The sequence below is a fragment of the Odocoileus virginianus genome, chromosome 17 (assembly GCF_023699985.2).
Source record: "Odocoileus virginianus isolate 20LAN1187 ecotype Illinois chromosome 17, Ovbor_1.2, whole genome shotgun sequence".
Lineage (NCBI taxonomy): Eukaryota > Metazoa > Chordata > Mammalia > Artiodactyla > Cervidae > Odocoileus > Odocoileus virginianus.
Genome location: NC_069690.1, coordinates 8748898 through 8766702, shown reverse-complemented (window position 1 = coordinate 8766702; position 17805 = coordinate 8748898). Strand labels below are relative to the sequence as shown.

Here is a 17805-nt window from a genome sequence, read left to right as displayed (position 1 = left end):
TAAGCATACAGACTTAGTTTAACATTATATCAGCTTGTCCTTCACGAAACCAGGTGTGCTCTGTATATTTTTGTTTCTGAGAGTCTTTTCCCATAGATTTTTTGTACATTATCTTCTGGCCTTGATGTCAGCAGAAAACAGAAAAGTGTCAGTCTCGTGGTACAGCAGGTTGCAACATAATAGAAATACAATCCTGTTAACATAAAAGTCAGTCTTTTTGCAGAACTTTTCAGCTAAATTTATCTAAAAAGTTTAACACACAAAGACTCTGTGGCTCTGGTGAGGCAGCCCCTGTTTATCACTCCTGGTTAAAATGAACAGTTATCTTATTGTTTTTACACTAGGGCTAAACCCTTATTATACTAGATCTCCAACTATATTAACAATAGTTTCCACTGCACAACCTCAGCACATTAACATCAATCAAACGTTGATCTAATAACCACTTTTAAAACAATATTTTTTGTATTCTCTAATAGGGCTTCCTCACCCCCCAAAGGGCTCTCTGCCTATTAGGGCCTTTTTATCTTTTATTTATTTATTTTTTCATTAGGGCCTTTTTAATGGTTAATCTCTATGTATAATATCTTTTGGCTTTCAGGCCTGTTGACAATTTATGGCTTGCACCTGGTGCAACTTTAGTAGCCGACCCTGTCTTTTTTGTGGTTAATCTATTTTCTTTCTATTAGGTGTCATCTCCATGGGAACTAGATAGGATTACATTTTTACAGAACAGAAATGCAAAGGATTGCAAAAACAGCAGATATGGCACAAAACAGGCTTTTAGTCTAAAAGTTAATTACTTGCAAGAAGTCACCAGCTAATTTCTAAACTATTTTCTATTAGGCACATTTGTGGCTATAATATTTGTGGAGCTTTTCTCACCCCGCAGAGGGACCTATGCTTAATAGTTTCTTTTGTTAGCGTGCTGTGCTTAAGATGTTTAGAATAATCATGAGCATTTTTTGCAATGAGAGCACACATTTATCAAACAAGCCAGAATGCCAGCAAAAGGGTTTGAATGGAAACATTTCCTTCATCCCTGGCCCTTTCATAGGGTACCAGCATCTAGGACATTTATTAATTAGGGTTTTAAGTTGGTCCTCATTCAATGAAAGAGGAGCAGGAGAACTCTTGGCAGGCAACACAAGAATCTGCAACAGGGCAAACAAGAACAACAGCAGAAAAGGGGGGAAGATACAGGGTGGGGTAGAGGCCTAGGCCAACTTGGAGGGTCCCTTATCCTAGATGGCCTTGCCTGCCCGGTATTTTCTTCATGACCTCATCACGGGCGGGACCTCCCATATGGTTCCTGGCAGAAAGCAGTATAGAGGGTCCTCAAAACATTAAAAATAGAGCTACTATATGATCCAGCAATTCCATTCCTCAGTATATATCCAAAGAAAATGAAAAACAGTAATTCAAAAAGATAGCATGCACCCCAATGCTCATAATAGCATTATTTACAGTAGCTAATATATAGAAGCAACTTAAGTATCTATCAACAGATGATGGATAAAGATTTATATATTTGTATCTATATAGATATAGATATATACACACAATGGAATATTAACGAACCATAAAAAAGAATGAAATTCTGCAATTTGCAACAACATGGATAGATCTAGAGTATACAATGCTAGTCAAGTAAGTCAAACGGAGAAAGACAAGTACTCTGTGTCATCGCTTATATGTGGAATCTAAAAAAATACAACAAACTAGTGTATATAACTGGAGAAGGCAATGGCACCCCACTCCAGTACTCTTGTCTGGAAAATCCCATGGACGGAGCAGCCTAATAGGCTGCAGTCCATAGCGTCGCTAAAAGTCAGGCACGACTGAGCGACTTCACTTTCACTTTTGACTTTCATGCACTGGAGAAGGAAATAGCAACCCACTCCAGTGTTCTTGCCTGGAGAATCCCAGGGACAGAGGAGCCTAGCGGGCTGCCGTCTATGGGGTCGCACTGAGTTGGACACGACTGAAGCGACTTAGCAGCAGCAGCGGAAGTGTATATAACAAAACGGAAGCAGACTCACAGATACAGAGAAAAAACTAGTGGTTACCAGTGGAAGGGGGAAGGAGGGAGAGGCAAAATAGGTATAGATAAGAGTACAAATTCATATGTATAAAATAAGGATAAATTGTATGGCACAGGGGCAATATAGCCACCATTTTGTAATAATCTTTGTTGTTGTTGGGTTTCCGTGATAGCTCAGCTGGTAAAGAATCCGCCTGCAATGCAGGAGACGCCAGTTCCATTCCTGGGTGGGGAAGATCCCCTGGAGAAGGCTTAGGCTAGCCACTCCAGTATTCTTGGGCTTCCTTTGTGGCTCAGCTGATAAAGAATCCGCCTCCAATGTGAGAGACCTGGGTTCGATCCCTGGTTGGGAAGATCCCCTGGAGAAGGGAAAGGCTACCCACTCCAGTATTCTGACCTAGAGAATTCCATGGACTGTATAGTCCATGGGGTCACGAAAAGTCAGACACAACTGAACGACTTTCACTTTCTTTGTTTTTGTTGTTCAGTCACTCAATCGTGTCTGACTCTTTACAACTCCATGGATTGCAGAACTACAGGCTTCCCTGTCCATCACCAACGCCCAAAGCCTGTTCAGACTCATGTCCGTTGAATCAGTGATGCCATCCAACCATCTCATCCTGTGTCATCTCCTTGTCCTCCTATCCTCAATCTTTCCCAGCATCAGGGTCTTTTCTGATGAGTCGGCTCTTTGCATCAGGTGGCCAAAGTATTGGAGTTTCAGCTTCAGCATCAGTCCTTCTAATGAATATTCAGGACTGATTTCTTACTAGGATTGACTGGTTTGATCTCCTTGCTGTCCAAGGGACTCTCAAGAGTCTTCTGCAGCACCACAGTTCAAAGGCATCAGTTCTTCAGCGCTCAGCCTTTTTTATTGTCCTGCTCCCACATCCATACATGACTACTGGAAAAACCATAGCTTTGACTACATGGACCTTTGTAGGCAAAGTAATGTCTCTCTTTTCAATACGCTGTTTAGGTTTGTCATAGCTTTTCTTCCAAGGAACAAACGTCTTAATTTCATGGCTGCAGTCACTGTCCACAGTGATTTTGGAGCCCAAGAAACTGGAATATAATCTATAAAAATATTGAATCACTGTGTTGTACACCTGAAATTAATATAATACTGTAAAGCAACTATTTGTTGTTGTTCAGTCACTAAGTTCTGTCCAACTCTTTGCAACCCCATGGACAGAGCATGCCAGGCCTTCCTGTTCCTCACTATCTCCTGGAGTTTGCCCAAGTTCATGTCCATTGGGTCGGTGATGTTATCCAACCATCTCATCCTCTCCTGGCCTCTTCTCCTTTTGTCTTCAGTCTTTCCCAACATCAGGGTCTTTTCCAGTGAGTCAGTTGCTTGCATCAGGTGGCCAAAGTACTGGACCTTCAGATTTAGCATCAGTCCTTCCAGTGAATATTCAGAGTTGATTTCCTTTAGGAGGGATTGTTTTCATCTCCTTGCTATCCAAGGGATCCTCATAAGTCTTCGCCAACACCACAGTTCAAAAGCATCAATTCTTCAGAGCTCAGCCTTCTTTGTGGTCCAACTCTCACATCTGTACATGACCACTGGAAAATCCATACTTTAACTAGACAGACCTTTGATGGCAACGTGATGTCTCTGCTTTTTAATACGTTGTCTAGATTGGTCATAGCTTTTCTTCCAAGGAGCAAGCGTCTTTTAATTTCGTGACTGCCGTCACCGTACGTGTGATTTTGGAGCCAAAGAAAATAAACTCTGTTACTGTTTCCATTTTTTCCCCCATCAGTTTGCCATGAAGTGATGGGACCGGATGCCATGATCTTAAGTTTTTTGAATGTTGAGTTTTAAGCCAGCCTTTTCACTTTATCACCTTCATCACCTTTAGTTCCTCTTTGCTTCCTGACATTAGGGTGGTGTCATCTGCATATCTGACGTTGTTGATATTTCTCCTGGCAATCTTGATTCCAGATTGAGCTTCATTCAGCCTGGCATTTCGAATGATGTACTCTGTGTAGACATACAGATGGTAAAGAATCTGCCTGCAACGTGGGAGACCCAGGTTCAATTCCTGGGTTGGGAAGATCTCCCTGAGAAGGGAATGGCATCCCACTCCAGTATTCTTGCCTGGAGAATCCTTCTGGACAGAGAGGCCTAGTGAGTTACAGTCCATGGGATCACAAAGAGTCGGACATGACTAAGTGACTAACACCACTACTCTGCATAGAAATTAAATAGGCAGGGTGACAATATACAGTCTTGACGTACTCCTCTCCCAATTTTCAACCAGTCTGTTGTTCCATGTCTGGTTCTAAATGTTGCTTCTTGACCTGCAGACAGGTTTCTCAGGAGGCAGGTAGGGTGGTCTGGTGTTCCCATCTCTTTAAGAATTTTCCACAGCTTGTTGTGATCCACACAGTCAAAGGCTTTAGTGTAGTCTATGAAAAAGAAGTCGATGGTTTCCTGGAACTCCCTTGCTTTTCCTGTGATCCAACAGATGTTGCCAGTTTGATCTCTGGTTCCCCTGCCTTTTCTAAATTCAGCTTGTGCCTCTGGAAGTTCTTGGTTCACATACTGTTAAGGCCTAGCTTGAAGGATTTTGAGCATTATCTTTCTAGCATGTGAAATCAGTGCAATTGTGCAGTAGTTTGAATATTCTTTGGCCTTGCCCTTCTTTGGGACTGGAATCAAAACTGGCCTTTTCTTTCTTTGGGATTGGAATGAAAAACTGACCTTTTTCATTGTTGTTGTCCAGTTGCTAAGTCCCGTCCGACTCTGCAGCACGCCAGGCTTCCCTGTCCCTATCTCCTGCAGTTTTCTCAGACTTATGACCCTTGAATTGATGATGCATCATGTGGTGTCTTCTCCAGCACCACAATTCAAAAGCATCAATTTTTCAGTATTCAGCCTTCTTTCTGGGTCTTACTTAGGTCACCTTTTATTATGAGTTTTTCCTTTATGTTAGTCCTTCTCCTCCACCCTGTGATTTTTACTGGCCAGTCATCAGAATAAAGAGGGCAGGAATTTTCTTATTTTTTTTCCACTTTGGATTTTCTAGCTCCAAAGAAAATGCCTTGAAAACAGTAAATGAAGGCTCAGTAAGAGGATGTTGGATGAATGAATACTGTGATTATTGTGTAGGATGGGTAGCCTAGTCTCATTTTTTTTTCTTTAAAGTTAAAAATATATGTTTGTGTCTAGACATTTATGACTATTAATTTTTAAAGCCTTCAAGATTTAACACCACACTGCAAATAAACTATACTTCAATAAAATTTTTAAAAGGGTTGGGGGGATGAAATGGTAATAAATGAACAAACCACAGGGGTGGGGTAGGGGAAGTTTTTTTAACACCATAAAATACATATTTACAATGATTTTTTTCCTTTGGACTGTTCAGTTTTCCCAAAGGCTGAATGGTAACTTTTAAAATCAGAACTTCTTTCCCAAAACATATTTTTCTGTTTTGACTCTTTTGTTTTCCTATCTTTTAAATTAAAGGTCAGATGGGAGCTTGTGATTTCATTATGTAAATGAAAGATTGTATGAGTTAAAAACTTTTAGGATGACATCCCTACTTTATTTTATTTTATTAAAAAAATTTTTTTTTTTACATCCCTACTTTAAAGGGCTTCCTGGGTGGTGCTAGTGGTAAAGAACCTGCCTGCCAATGCAGGAGACATAAGAGACACAGGTTCGATCCCTGGGTTGGGAAGATCCCTTGGAGAGGGCAGAGAAGCCTGGCGGTCCATAGGGTCACCAAGCCTTGGACATGACTGAAGCGACTGAACATGCACGTACACATCCTACTTAAAAATCAAATGTGCTACTGTTTTAAAGGAGTTGTGCTACTTTACTTGGAGAAGTAAATCCAAGAACAAGTATTTAGGGAAGTGAGAAATAAACGCGGATGGAGTGGAAAGTATAGGCAAGGTATGGTGATTACCAAGTTTATATATGTAGTAAAAAAGCCCAAGTCACGCAGCTGTGTCTGTGAAGAGATCACAGAATTGCTTTCCCAGTTTGCGGCTCATCACCTGACTCTTCCAACTGATAGTCTGTGGTAGCAGAGACTTTCTTTTGGCCATAGTCAATTAAAAGTCTAGTCCAGGAGATGCTCTGCCATTTCCACTCCCAGCAGTGTTTAGTTACCAGTCACTCTCCTTTGTCTGTCGGCTCTCGGCTGTTTATGCTGGAGAGATGGCAGGCCATTCAGTTAGCCAGCAGCCCAGGCCATGGGTGTGACTCCTATGTCTCTGCTGAGGCTGAGACGTAAAGGTATGAAATGATGATGTGGAAGCAAGCTATAGAACGGGCCTAGTTGAATAGTTGTTTGCTGTTTTGTTGCTAAGTCATGTCTTAACTGTTTTTGTGACCCCAGGGACTGTAGCCTGCCAGACTCCCCTGTCCATGAGATTTGCCAGGCAAGAATACTGGCATGCGTTGCCTTTTCCTTCTCCAGGGGACCTTCCAAACCCAGGGATCGAACCCATGTCTCCTGCATTGGCAGGTGGATTCTTTACCACTGAGGCACCAGGGAGACATCTGGGAGGTGGGATCAGTGTTTGAAGAAAGAACGTGGAAGCTGAGAAATACAACAGTCAAGGACTGGGCTTTGCAGAATTGCCCCAATTAGGGAACAAGAGAGGAGAACAAACCTTCCTGAAAAAAGATGGAGAAAGAGCAGAGGTGAGCACTTTCATAATCAGTAGGCAATAGTGACCTTTGAAAAAAATGCAGTCATTTTCTGCTTTTGATGGAGTAGGGGGAAATGGCAAGAAAACATGTATAATGTGTGTTGGCCACATTAATTTCTCATGGATGGAGTGAAGGCTAAGGTTATCAGTTTGAAGACAAATTAAACAATCAGTGTATCTTGGAAACTCCCCTTAGTCCCAGGGCTTGAGAATACCTTCCTTTGTCTCACTGACCACATCACATTGAGAGGATCCTAATCTGTTCTCCTAAATTCTCTGATGCCAAAGAGACTGTAACTGTTTTGGAGGATTTTCCAGTTTTGCTCTGGGGAGATTAATACTCCCAGTTTTTCTAACCTGATGTTCTCCACAGGTTAGTAGACCCTAACTGTAATGAGGCTTTGACCCTTGAAAATGTGAGGGTCAGGGGCACCAACCCTCCATGCAGTTAAAAATCTGTGTATAATTTATAGTTGGCCCTCTGTATCTGCAGTTCTTCTGTATCCACACCCTCAGGTCCTGTAGCACTGTGGTACTTATTTATGGAAAAAAAATCTTCATATAAGTGAACCCCACGTTGATCAAGGGTCAACTATATATTAGTCTATGAACCACTGAGTGTAGAGGTTAAGAACATGAACTCACTAGTTCTGCTACTGTTTAACTAGGTGGTTTTAGGTAAATTAGTTAATTGTCTTCTGCCTCATTTTCTTCATCTCTAAAGTGGACAATAATACTTAGTGCCAACTGCCTATAGAAATAAAAATGCACAGTGTAAGCACTGTGAGTTAAATTTGCATCAGGGTCTTACTGAGGACGAAAGCCAAGGAAATAGCTTCTCAGTAGCTCTGAGAAACTGCTCTGAAGAGGTAAGAGAGAGGCTAGTTTATGTATGATGGTTTTTGGTAGGGAATGCAGTCAAGTAGGTATCTTGGTAAAGGATTACTGCTGGTTTACAAAGAACAGGTATCACAAGTTAATGACTTGAGGGCTTTTCTCTGTATGGGAAGATAGCAAGAAGCTGGGTTTATTAAAATTCTTCTTGAGATACACCTAACTATTTCAGGGCCTGTTTGCCCAAAGCAAACAATAAGCATCCTCTCATTGTCTTAATTTCCTAGGCCTGGAGCACAGAGTGCTTCATCCTTTTATCGCCGTAATCTCTTCTGATAACAGAGTGCACGGTTGGTCAGTGACTGCAGCAGGTTAATTCATCCTTGTAGAATTCACTGATGAGCAGAACACTCTTTGCTCTTTTTTGTTTGTACAACCTAAACAGTAATTGTTGAGAATTAAATGAGATAATATCTGCAAAGCTACAGAATAGTGTCTTAACAGGTAGGAGCTCCTCCATAAATGTGATGTTAAACCAATGAATTCTTAACTCTTAAGATCCAGGAAAGAAAAATAAGAGAATAGTACTGCAAGGGGACTGTGGAATTGAAAAAAGTTTATTTTCTCGATAAAGGACACTTGTATATGTTTGAAAGTAGAGGTGCTAAAGCCAGGTCAGCGGAAAGGGCTAAGATCATAGAGGATGGAATTGGGAGCGCACGTGGAATGAGGGGCTTCCAAGGTGGCACTAGTGGTAAAGAACCCGCCCGCCAATGCAGGGATATGAGAGATGCAGGTTTGATGCCTGGGTGGGGAAGATTCTCCTCGATCCCCTGGAGGAGAGCACGGCAACACCCAGATCTCATAGCCAGACGTTGGTTCAGAAGATGATGTTGATGCTTTCACTATGAGAAACACTGGTGGGAAAAGCATTCATTTGTACTTTTGAAATAAAGGAGAAGGTAAATTGTTCTCACTCCTATAAAAAGAATGGGTGTGATTGGATTAGGATTGTGGTTCTCAATTCTGTAAAACCTTAGGGTCCTTTTGCATAACGAATAGTAATATTTCTTTTACTGTTCATAGTATATTCGTGGAAAATATGAATATTCAAGATGTTCCTAGAAAATGTAGGTTATTTGTTTCCCCACAGTTGATGTAAATGTTCTAACTGTAATATAAAGGAGAAACAAAATATTATAATAAAGTGTTTTAATATGCAAATGCTTGGCCTGGCTACCCAAGGAAACTGAAATGTCCCCACAAACTTTCAAAATCACCCCTTGAGAGCAGTGGCATAGTCACTGAGAACCACTGGTTTAGGTGGAGGTTTAAAACATCAGGGTAGAGGGGATTGAAAAGATGTGTATAAGAAGAATGCCAAATTGCAGTGAAGATGTGACTGCAGTTTGCATGAATTTGGAGTAGGAGGATCACAACTTCCTCCAGCAGTGCTGGGGAGATCAAGAGTAGGATCTAGGACCACATGCAGTAAGTGTGCTCTGCTGAAGCAGGAGGATGAGGTGGTTGAGGGGCTAGTGAGTCACATGCTATCTAGAGTTTGAAGAATCTAGTGAACTGAAAGGTCAGATCCCCTCTGTCAATAAGTAGTCCGGAAGCAACAGAAACTTACCTTGGTTCAAAACATAAAATGCTGGGGGAATAGAACAGCAACAAAATAGGTTATATAATATATACATCACTTAGCCAAACAGAGATGAGGAGAAAGGAAAATCCAGAGGGCACAGGTAGGAATGGACTCCGTCTATTCCCTGAGGATACTGCCCCTTCTCAGAGGAGGATGGGGGATGTTAACAGAGCAGGGGCAGGAGATAAAGCCTGGGTGAAGCCTGCGCTCAGGGAAGGATCTTACTGGCTGTTTCCTCTTCATTCTGCACAAACTGATTCTGAAAGGAGAAGCTTATCTCGAGTCGTGCCCCGTGAACACTGGAATCCAACCTCAAGCTCGTAGCCGAGATATTCTCGAGTCGATGCCCGGCTCCTCTCCCGGGGCTGGTCTGAAGCGTTGGGAGCCAGGCGAGGATGAAGTCGACTGACGACTGAAAAACTCTTTCGCGTGGGTGTGCCCCATGGACTCCACACTGGGAGATCCGAAGACCTTCAGTTAGCCCGCCTCAGGACGCGGTGGGTTTCTGTCGGGAAAGGATCCGGGCGCGGCGAGTTGTTGGAGGAAGCGGCCGGCAGGGGGCGCGGGCCGCGAGGCGGCGGTGGAGTAGCTCCAGGGATGGCTCAAGGCGTTTGGAACCGCGTTCCCCGGAAATACGGGCTTGATTATCTATTAACAATACTAAAATATAGTTCGAAAATATGTTTATTTGAATCGCTAAGATAAAGGCCAATTGGAGTCGTTTCAGGAGTGACCCAGATCTTATAGTGGTGTGCGCAGCCGCGGGTAGTGCCAAGGTCAACCTCGGGCAAGATAACCAGGATCAGGTGGTTTTCCCGGGGCGGGGCTTATCCATTGCACTCCAGATGTGCTGACCCCAGCGATTTCCCCAAATGTGGATAAGTCGGTCGCATAATTTGTGGCAGTGGGGGACTGTGTTGGTGCTTTCCCGTAGCCTCTTTCTATCTTAAAGACAAATCGTTCAAAATGTTTTCTAAAAAGGGTCTAGTGGCTCATCTCTAATACTGGAGGGGTTATCACATAAGGTAGGTGGGTAGTGGTGAGTATGATATACGGACGTAGTGAAATAAAGATCTTTAAATACTAAACCACTATGAAACGTTCTTCTGCCCGGATTTTTGGGTTTTCTCAGGATTATTTATTTAACTTCTGCTGTCTGAGCTTTAGGATCTGAGTTTACCTGAATGGTTTTGAACGTTTTTAGTTTTGGAGTGTTACAATATCTCAGTTTTTATTTTAGGCTGGTTATATTTTGCAGTGATATACCATTTTGGGTGTATGGGGATAAGGAAAGCATGTTATTAGAACTATTTTCAGTTCTTTTAGCCTTTTATATGTGGTTACCAAAACTTGTAAAATAGCATGTTATTCACATTATATTCTGTTGGACATCATTTCTCCCTTATTTTGAAAAAGTTCCCAGGAGGTCTTCCTGTGTTACTTCTATAACATGCTTCCACTTCCTGGATGCCCTGCCTTCTCTCATCAGTCTTTGACATTCAGCTCTCTCTTGTTGCAGCTGCCTGGGATCCACCCAAACTGCCACAGAACCTAAGATGGGCTTAAACATTACTCGGTACTGTAGGCACAGTGCTGCATAAGGCACTTCTTTTAAAATCAGAAGAAAAAAAGGTGAATTTTTAGGTGGAAGAAAATGTATATAACAATGTCATCTTTTTATATTAATACGTTTTTCATGGAGGAAGGGTCCACAAAGGCAAAGGTGTATAGGATCCTTCAGTCGTAATGTGGTCCTTAACTCTTTGATTAGTGCTCATTACTCTTTTCCTCTAATTCTGGCAGGTCTATTTCCTCTATAGTTTGTGATCTTATTTATTACAAGATTGTATCTCCACATGATTACTCTAGTATCTTCAGCGCCTTAGGCTAGTTGCTGGCACTTTAAGTTTAGGTGGCTGTAAGTGACTAGTTACATGTGAGTAACAACTTGAGAACAGGTTTTTTTTTTTTTCATCATTAGTAGCACTCATAGAAACTCATGGATACTTTGTGAATGTTGAAAATACTGGAGTAGGCAATGTGGTCATCAGAAATAAAGTTCCCGTGAGGATTTATTGTATAGCACAGGGAACTCTACTCAATACTCTGTAATGGCCTATATGGGAAAAGAATCTTAAAAAGAGTGGATCTATGTATATGTTTTACTGATTCACTTTGCTGTACAATAGAAAACTAATACAACATTGTAAATCTACTATATGCCAATAAAAATTTTTAAAAAAAGAAAAAGAAGACTTCCTCAGCATAGCAAAAGGAGCTTTAGAATGTCTGTGAAATCATACCTGGGGGGGACACAGTCATAGAGGACTCAGTGCTGTGGCCAGCCTGGCATTCATGGAAACAGCAATACCATGGAAACAGAAAACCACCTGGAATGAAATTAGGATGGTAGATCAATAATGAAATTATAACATATAACTGAGGTGGGCTGGGTCACACTTTGTGGATGACAGTATCTAACAGGTGTCTAAGTAGAGTGATTATGGTTTATACTGCAGAACCCTGTGGATGGGAAATGTAAAACCAGGGCCAGTATGCATCAGAAGTGCCTTAGAATGGGTTTGGCTCCCCGAAACATAGCGGGTGTGTGTGTAGAGTGTCTGTAGAGTTGCTCAAGCTGGTAACAGACATTTAGATTCAGTTGTCAGCACCATGGACTTCTTAACCGTCAGACCTGCTCAGTGAGCTTTTATAACAAAAGGCAGCTTTTAAAAATTACTGCCACACATATTTCTGAACACACTCTCTCCTTGACTCCTTTGAGGCAAAGATATGAGTGGAAATTCAGAGGTGGGTGAGACTCACAGACTGAGGGCCATGTGTGATGGGACAGAACTCTGTCTTAGTTGGCAGAGGCAACCATGATCTGGGAGAGGTGGGTAGGTGTGCTGGTGCCACCCCTCCCCAGGATGCAGGAACCCCCTGAACACCTGCTCTGCTGAGAGACGGGCTGTGCCTCTCCACCTGGGCTTATTTGGGGCCTTTGAGTTAGTTGGTCACGGAGTTGTTTTATTCTGTGTGTCAGTATATTAATACATCTGTATACACACACACACACACACACATATGGACCTATATTCACTATAATTATTATTGTTCAGTTGCCCAGTCGTGTCCAACTCTTTGCGACCCCCTGGACTGCAGCACCAGGCTTCCTTGTCCTTCACCAGCTCCCAGAGCTTGCTCAAACTCATGTCCATTGAGTTGGCGATGCCATCCAGCTATCTCATCCTCTGTCATTCCTTCTTCTAGCCTCAATCTTTCCCAGCTTCAGGGTATTTTTCAGTGAGTCGGCTCTTTGCATCTGGTGGCCAGAGTACTGGAGCTTCGGCTTTAGCATCTCGCTCCAATGAATACTCAGGGTTGACTTCCTTTAGGATTGATTGGTTTGATCTTGCAGTCCAAGGGACTCTCAAGATGCCACAGTCCAGCCCCGGCGGGTCCAGGGATACCCCAGAGATAAGTAGCGTCGGCGAGAAGTGCACGGACTCTGGTTGCAATGCAAGAGCTCGTCTACTTTATTTTTTAACAGCTCAGATTATATAGAATTGGTTTTCTTGCCTCCCCCTTACCATCACCCCATGTTACAGATGTTGGTTTCATACTCCCGTCAACATTTTCCCTCATATCTTTCCCAATGACTTCATCTGGAATAATCCCGATTACAGGGTTTTTGCCTTGAATGTCCCGTACATAGTCTTCTTGCCTCAATGGCCTAACATTTTCACTCTGACAAAAACAATGTTCCATAGATTCCAGATATAGTATGAATTCTTTGGACAATAAAACAATACATGGGAAGGGTTATGAAAAACATGTTTGACATTTCTGAGAATAGTACCATGAGAAAACCTTGATATTTTTCTTTGTCTAAGACCACAAGACCTGTCTACAATCTTTAACTATGAAGCAGCAAAACACCTCTGCAGCAGCAAAACACCTCTATTAATAGTGAAGTAATGGCAGTGAGGCTGGTTAATATAAATCTATACTATTGAAATCCTATGCTACATATTTTCCAGTTCTACAAAAATACCCATAATATTCCATGTTGCTTAAAGGAAGAGAAACAATGGACAAATAGCAGCACTGAAATAGCAACAATGAAAACCCTCTTGATGAAAGAATATTAACCTATCGTACATCTACTTATGAATCTAAACGCCTCTACTCTTTTCTAATCTAGAACATTATAATCTTCTAAGCAAGCAGCCAATCTATGCCTGTGGCCTTTTCCTTTTTGACTTGGTACGGAGCTTATGGTCATGTCCTGGGTCAGAGCAATCATGAGCATTTCTGATGCCCTCCCAAGCATAACGCCACTTGCGTGGTGGATGGTCTGTCACAAACCTGAACAGGCCTTTCATTCCTGGTTAGTCATAAGGTTCCCAATGCTTAGGAGGCAGAGTAGGCCTCGGCCTTAGGGGATCTTTCTTAATAGGCTTGGACTTTGCCAGGGAGGCCTGATCACTGTATGTTACATTCCCCAGAATTAATAGAAAATCCAACAACAGTAAGACAGAGGAAGGGGACATACTGGGCCCCCGGGGCGACCCTGAGGGGAAGAGCTGCCTTGCGGGTTCCTCTCTCATCCCGTGACCTTGTCAGGGTCTGGGCACGTCCCGGCGGCTCCCGACATCAAGAGTCTTCTCTAACAGTTCAAAAGCATTAATTCTTTGGTGCTCAGACTTCTTTATGGTCCAACTCTCACATCCATACATGACTACTGGAAAAACTATAGCTTTGACTATATGGATCTTCGTAGGCAAAGTAATGTCTCTGCTTTTAAAAACACTGTCTATGTGTTTCTTCCAAGGAGCAAGCGTCTTTTAATTTCATGGCTGCAGTTACCATCTGCAGTGATTTTGGAGCCCAAGAAAATAAAGTCTGTCATTGTTTCCCCATCTTTTTGCCATTAAGGATATGACCAGATACCATGATCTTAGTTTTTTGAATGTTGAATTTTAAGCCAGTTTTTTCACTTTACTCTATCACCTTCATCAAGAGGCTCTTTAGTTCCTCTTGGATTCCTGACATTATGGGTGGTGTCATCTGCATATCTGAGGTTGTTGATATTTCTCCTGGCAATCTTGATTCCAGCTTGAGCTTCATTCAGCCTGGCATTTCAAATGATGTACTCTGCATAGAAGTTAAATAGGCAGGGTGACAATACACACTCTTGACATACTCCTCTCCCAATTTTGAACAACCAGTTTGTTGTTCCATGTCTGCTTCTAACTGCTGCTTCTTGAGCTGCATATGGGTTTCTCAGGAGGCAGGTAAGGTGGTTTGATATTCCCACCTTTTAAAGAATTTTCCACAGTTTATTGTGATCCACACAGTCAAAGGCTTTAACATAGCCAATGAAGAAGAAGTAGATATTTTTCTGGAATTCCCTTCCTTTTTCTATAATCCCATGGATGTTGGCAGTTTGATCTCTGGTTACTCTGCCTTTTCTAAATCCAGCTTGAACATGGAAGTTCTGGTTTATGTACTGTTGAAGCCTGGCTTGGAGAATTTTGAGCATTACTTTGCTAGTGTGTGAAATGAGTGCAATCGTGCAGTAGTTTGAACATTCTTTAGCATTACCTTTCTTTGGAATTGGCATGAAAACTGACCTTTTCCAGTCCTGTGGCCACTGCTGAGTTTTCCAAATTTGCTGGCATATTGAGTGCACTAGTAATTATCACTGTTCTGAGAGGGTAAAATCAAGCACAGATACCTAAAATATGGTAAAGTCACAATTTGAACCTAAGTCTATCTGATGCTAAAGCCTGTGTTTATAACTAAATACAGTGCCACATATTTCTTATAGTTGTTCCACCAGGACTTGGTCTTCTCATTATGAAGAAAAAAGAGTCTAACAATAGTACTGAAAGTCTGCCTCCTGTGTTTCATAACCAGTTACACTGATATCATTTCAGTGCACTTCTTTTCAGCACTTTTCCTTAAGGATATACATTTTTACAAAATTGCAGTCATGGTATACATACCATTTAATATCTTTTTTTCCTCTTAACCTTTTATCTTTCATGTTGTTCATTATAATATAATGTGTCTTTTATGTTCTTACTATTGTATGTTTAGATTCTAGGATTTGGGGGTGATTTTGATTTTTTGTAATTGTATAATAAATACCATGTGCATAGGGCACTATCTTTCTCTTACTTTCTACATTTAAATGACATTTCCCAATCAAAATGTATGAACATATTTTGGGCAATAGATGTATATAATTAGGCTTAAAATTTCCCTGAGCCACCAGGGAAACCCAATATTATAGTCATGTTTCAGAATATGTAGGGGAAACACATTAATCCATTCTTCTGTGTTACACTAACGTATGTTACTTTGCATTTTGATGCATTTCCTTTAAGCATCTTAAATGCTTTTCTGTATTTTCCTAATTACCTACAGGGGAAATTTTATCACTATTGTAATAATTAAAAATACCCTCCAAAAATACAAAACAAAGCACTTAAAAAATCATACAGACTAAGAGGAAAATAACTGCAAAGAGGTTGCAAAATATGCCACTCCAAACTGTGTCACTGTGGCAGAAGGATTATAAACCAAAAGCGCTAAAAAAACAGCAAATATGTAAGAAGAGTGGTCTGGCCTTCCTTTCTAACACAGGGAAAAGAAATATTCCAGAGAAGAGGGATAATGCCCAGAGATTTCTGCACAAACAGGTCTTGTTAAAATCATTATCCTTTTTAGCCTCCCCATGTATGCTACTTGCTTCTCCACGATTGTCTCTTTTGTTCAACTTAATATAAAAACATTTAGGGTTCCACTTCTTTGGGTCTTCATTTCCTTATGAGGGCTCTTGTGTCAGATAAACGTAAGTTAAATAAATTAGTATGGTTTTGTCCTGTTAAACTGTGTATTCCAATGTAATTTTCAGGCTGAGCCAGAGATTCTAATAGAATAGAGGTTAAGTTTTGCCTCCCGCGCACTACTAAACCCTTGACACTATAGTTGCTGCAGAGTTGTTTTGCCCAGAGTGCCTAGCCAGCAAGGGTAGAAAGGAAAACACAGGCGTCGTCAATTTTCGCTAAGGAGAACAGAGGAGCACTAGCTTTGTTACTCAGTCCAGGCCAGATGCTGCTTGCCTTTGCGCCGAGAACTGCGGAGACTTCAATCTTGTAGAAGTCGGATTTGTGACCCCAACCACTCGGACGCCTGTCCAGGAGAGCAATGGCCTGGGTGGAGTGGCGGGGGTGGAGGTCGCATTTGACGCGCATTCTGTTCAGCTCTCACAGGAACCCTGTGAGGCAGGCATGCAGTATTATTCCCACTTTACACTTTGGGAAACGGAGATTGAGAGAGACTTGCGGGTATCACGTAGTTACAGAGTGGAGCGGCGATTCAGACTCAGAAACCGATCGTGAGACCCTTCCTGTGAGGGCCGCGCCCCCGCCGTGCCCTGCTCGGCCCTCCGCCCGCTACTCGGACTCCACCCCGTAACGAAGCTCCGCCTAACTTTGCGTGTGTCTGCGAAGACGAAGAACTGAAAATCTCAGCTACACTTGGTCTTTGGGGTCGGCTGCCAGACAAAGCTAGAACGAACTAGACGCTTGTCCAAAAGCAGTGACGTCGAATGACAAGGGACAAGAGGTGGGGATATGTAGATGAGGGGCGCGGTGGCTGCTGGATCGATTTCATTTTTCGCGGGGTAGAATTTCCCCTGTTGGTCCAAAGGATGTATCTTGGTCACTGTCATATGAATAATCCTTCAGTTTCCAATCGAAGGCCGAAAGAGCTTGGAATATAATTGACCATAATGCTGTTGTGTGCTGAGTTCGAGGGTGACGTCCCAGACAATCCTTACAACTCATACTTACCTGGCAGGGGAGATACCATGATCACGAAGGTGGTTTTCCCAGGGCGAGGCTTATCCATTGCACTCCGGATGTGCTGACCCCTGCGATTTCCCCAAATGTGGGAAACTCGACTGCATAATTTGTGGTAGTGGGGGACTGCGTTCGCGCTTTCCCCTGGTGTGATTTGTGCAAGTAAAGACATAGGTATCTACTTTATAGCTTTGGTGTCCTGTCCTGTTGATTTTTGCAGTTGTTTTGGGTTTCTGAGACTCAAGCAATTTTCATGCAATGTGGAATATCTGACTTGAGTTATTCCACTCAGTACTCTGACCTGCAGAGTTCCATGGACTGTGTATTCCTACGGCCATGGGCTCGCAAAGAGTTGGATAAGACTGAGCGATTTTCATTCTAGTATCAAGTGAGGAATGTTATGTGGATAGACAATCAGACAATCTATGCGGCTAATCCATGCCCTTTGAAAGAGTTGAATTCAACTTCCCGTGTGGCTCTGCTGGTAAAGAATCTGCCTTCAATGCTGAAGAACTGGGTTCGATTCCCGGACTGGAAAGATCCCTGGAGAAGGGAAAAGGCTATCCACTCTTGTATTCTGACCTGGAGAATTCCATCGACTGTATAGCTAGCTCATGGGGTCACAGAGTCAAGCACAACTGAATGAGTTTTTAAAAAATGGTTTAAGAGTAAACTTTCACTACTCTAAGAATGAAATGGACTGTTTTCTTTCTTTTGTGGGAAAG

General features: G+C 42.1%; 1 protein-coding gene and 2 non-coding genes across 8 annotated transcripts in view; all 3 read left to right on the top strand.

The window, feature by feature from the left end:
* TEX14 (testis expressed 14, intercellular bridge forming factor) overlaps positions 1-17805 on the top strand; it is a 146030-nt gene that overhangs the window by 19600 nt on the left and 108625 nt on the right. The window lies entirely within an intron of this gene.
* Positions 9978-10136, top strand: LOC139039330 (U1 spliceosomal RNA). The gene has a single exon (XR_011492645.1). It is a non-coding gene; the product is annotated as a U1 spliceosomal RNA (small nuclear RNA).
* Positions 17064-17227, top strand: LOC139039287 (U1 spliceosomal RNA). Its single transcript, XR_011492606.1, has one exon. It is a non-coding gene; the product is annotated as a U1 spliceosomal RNA (small nuclear RNA).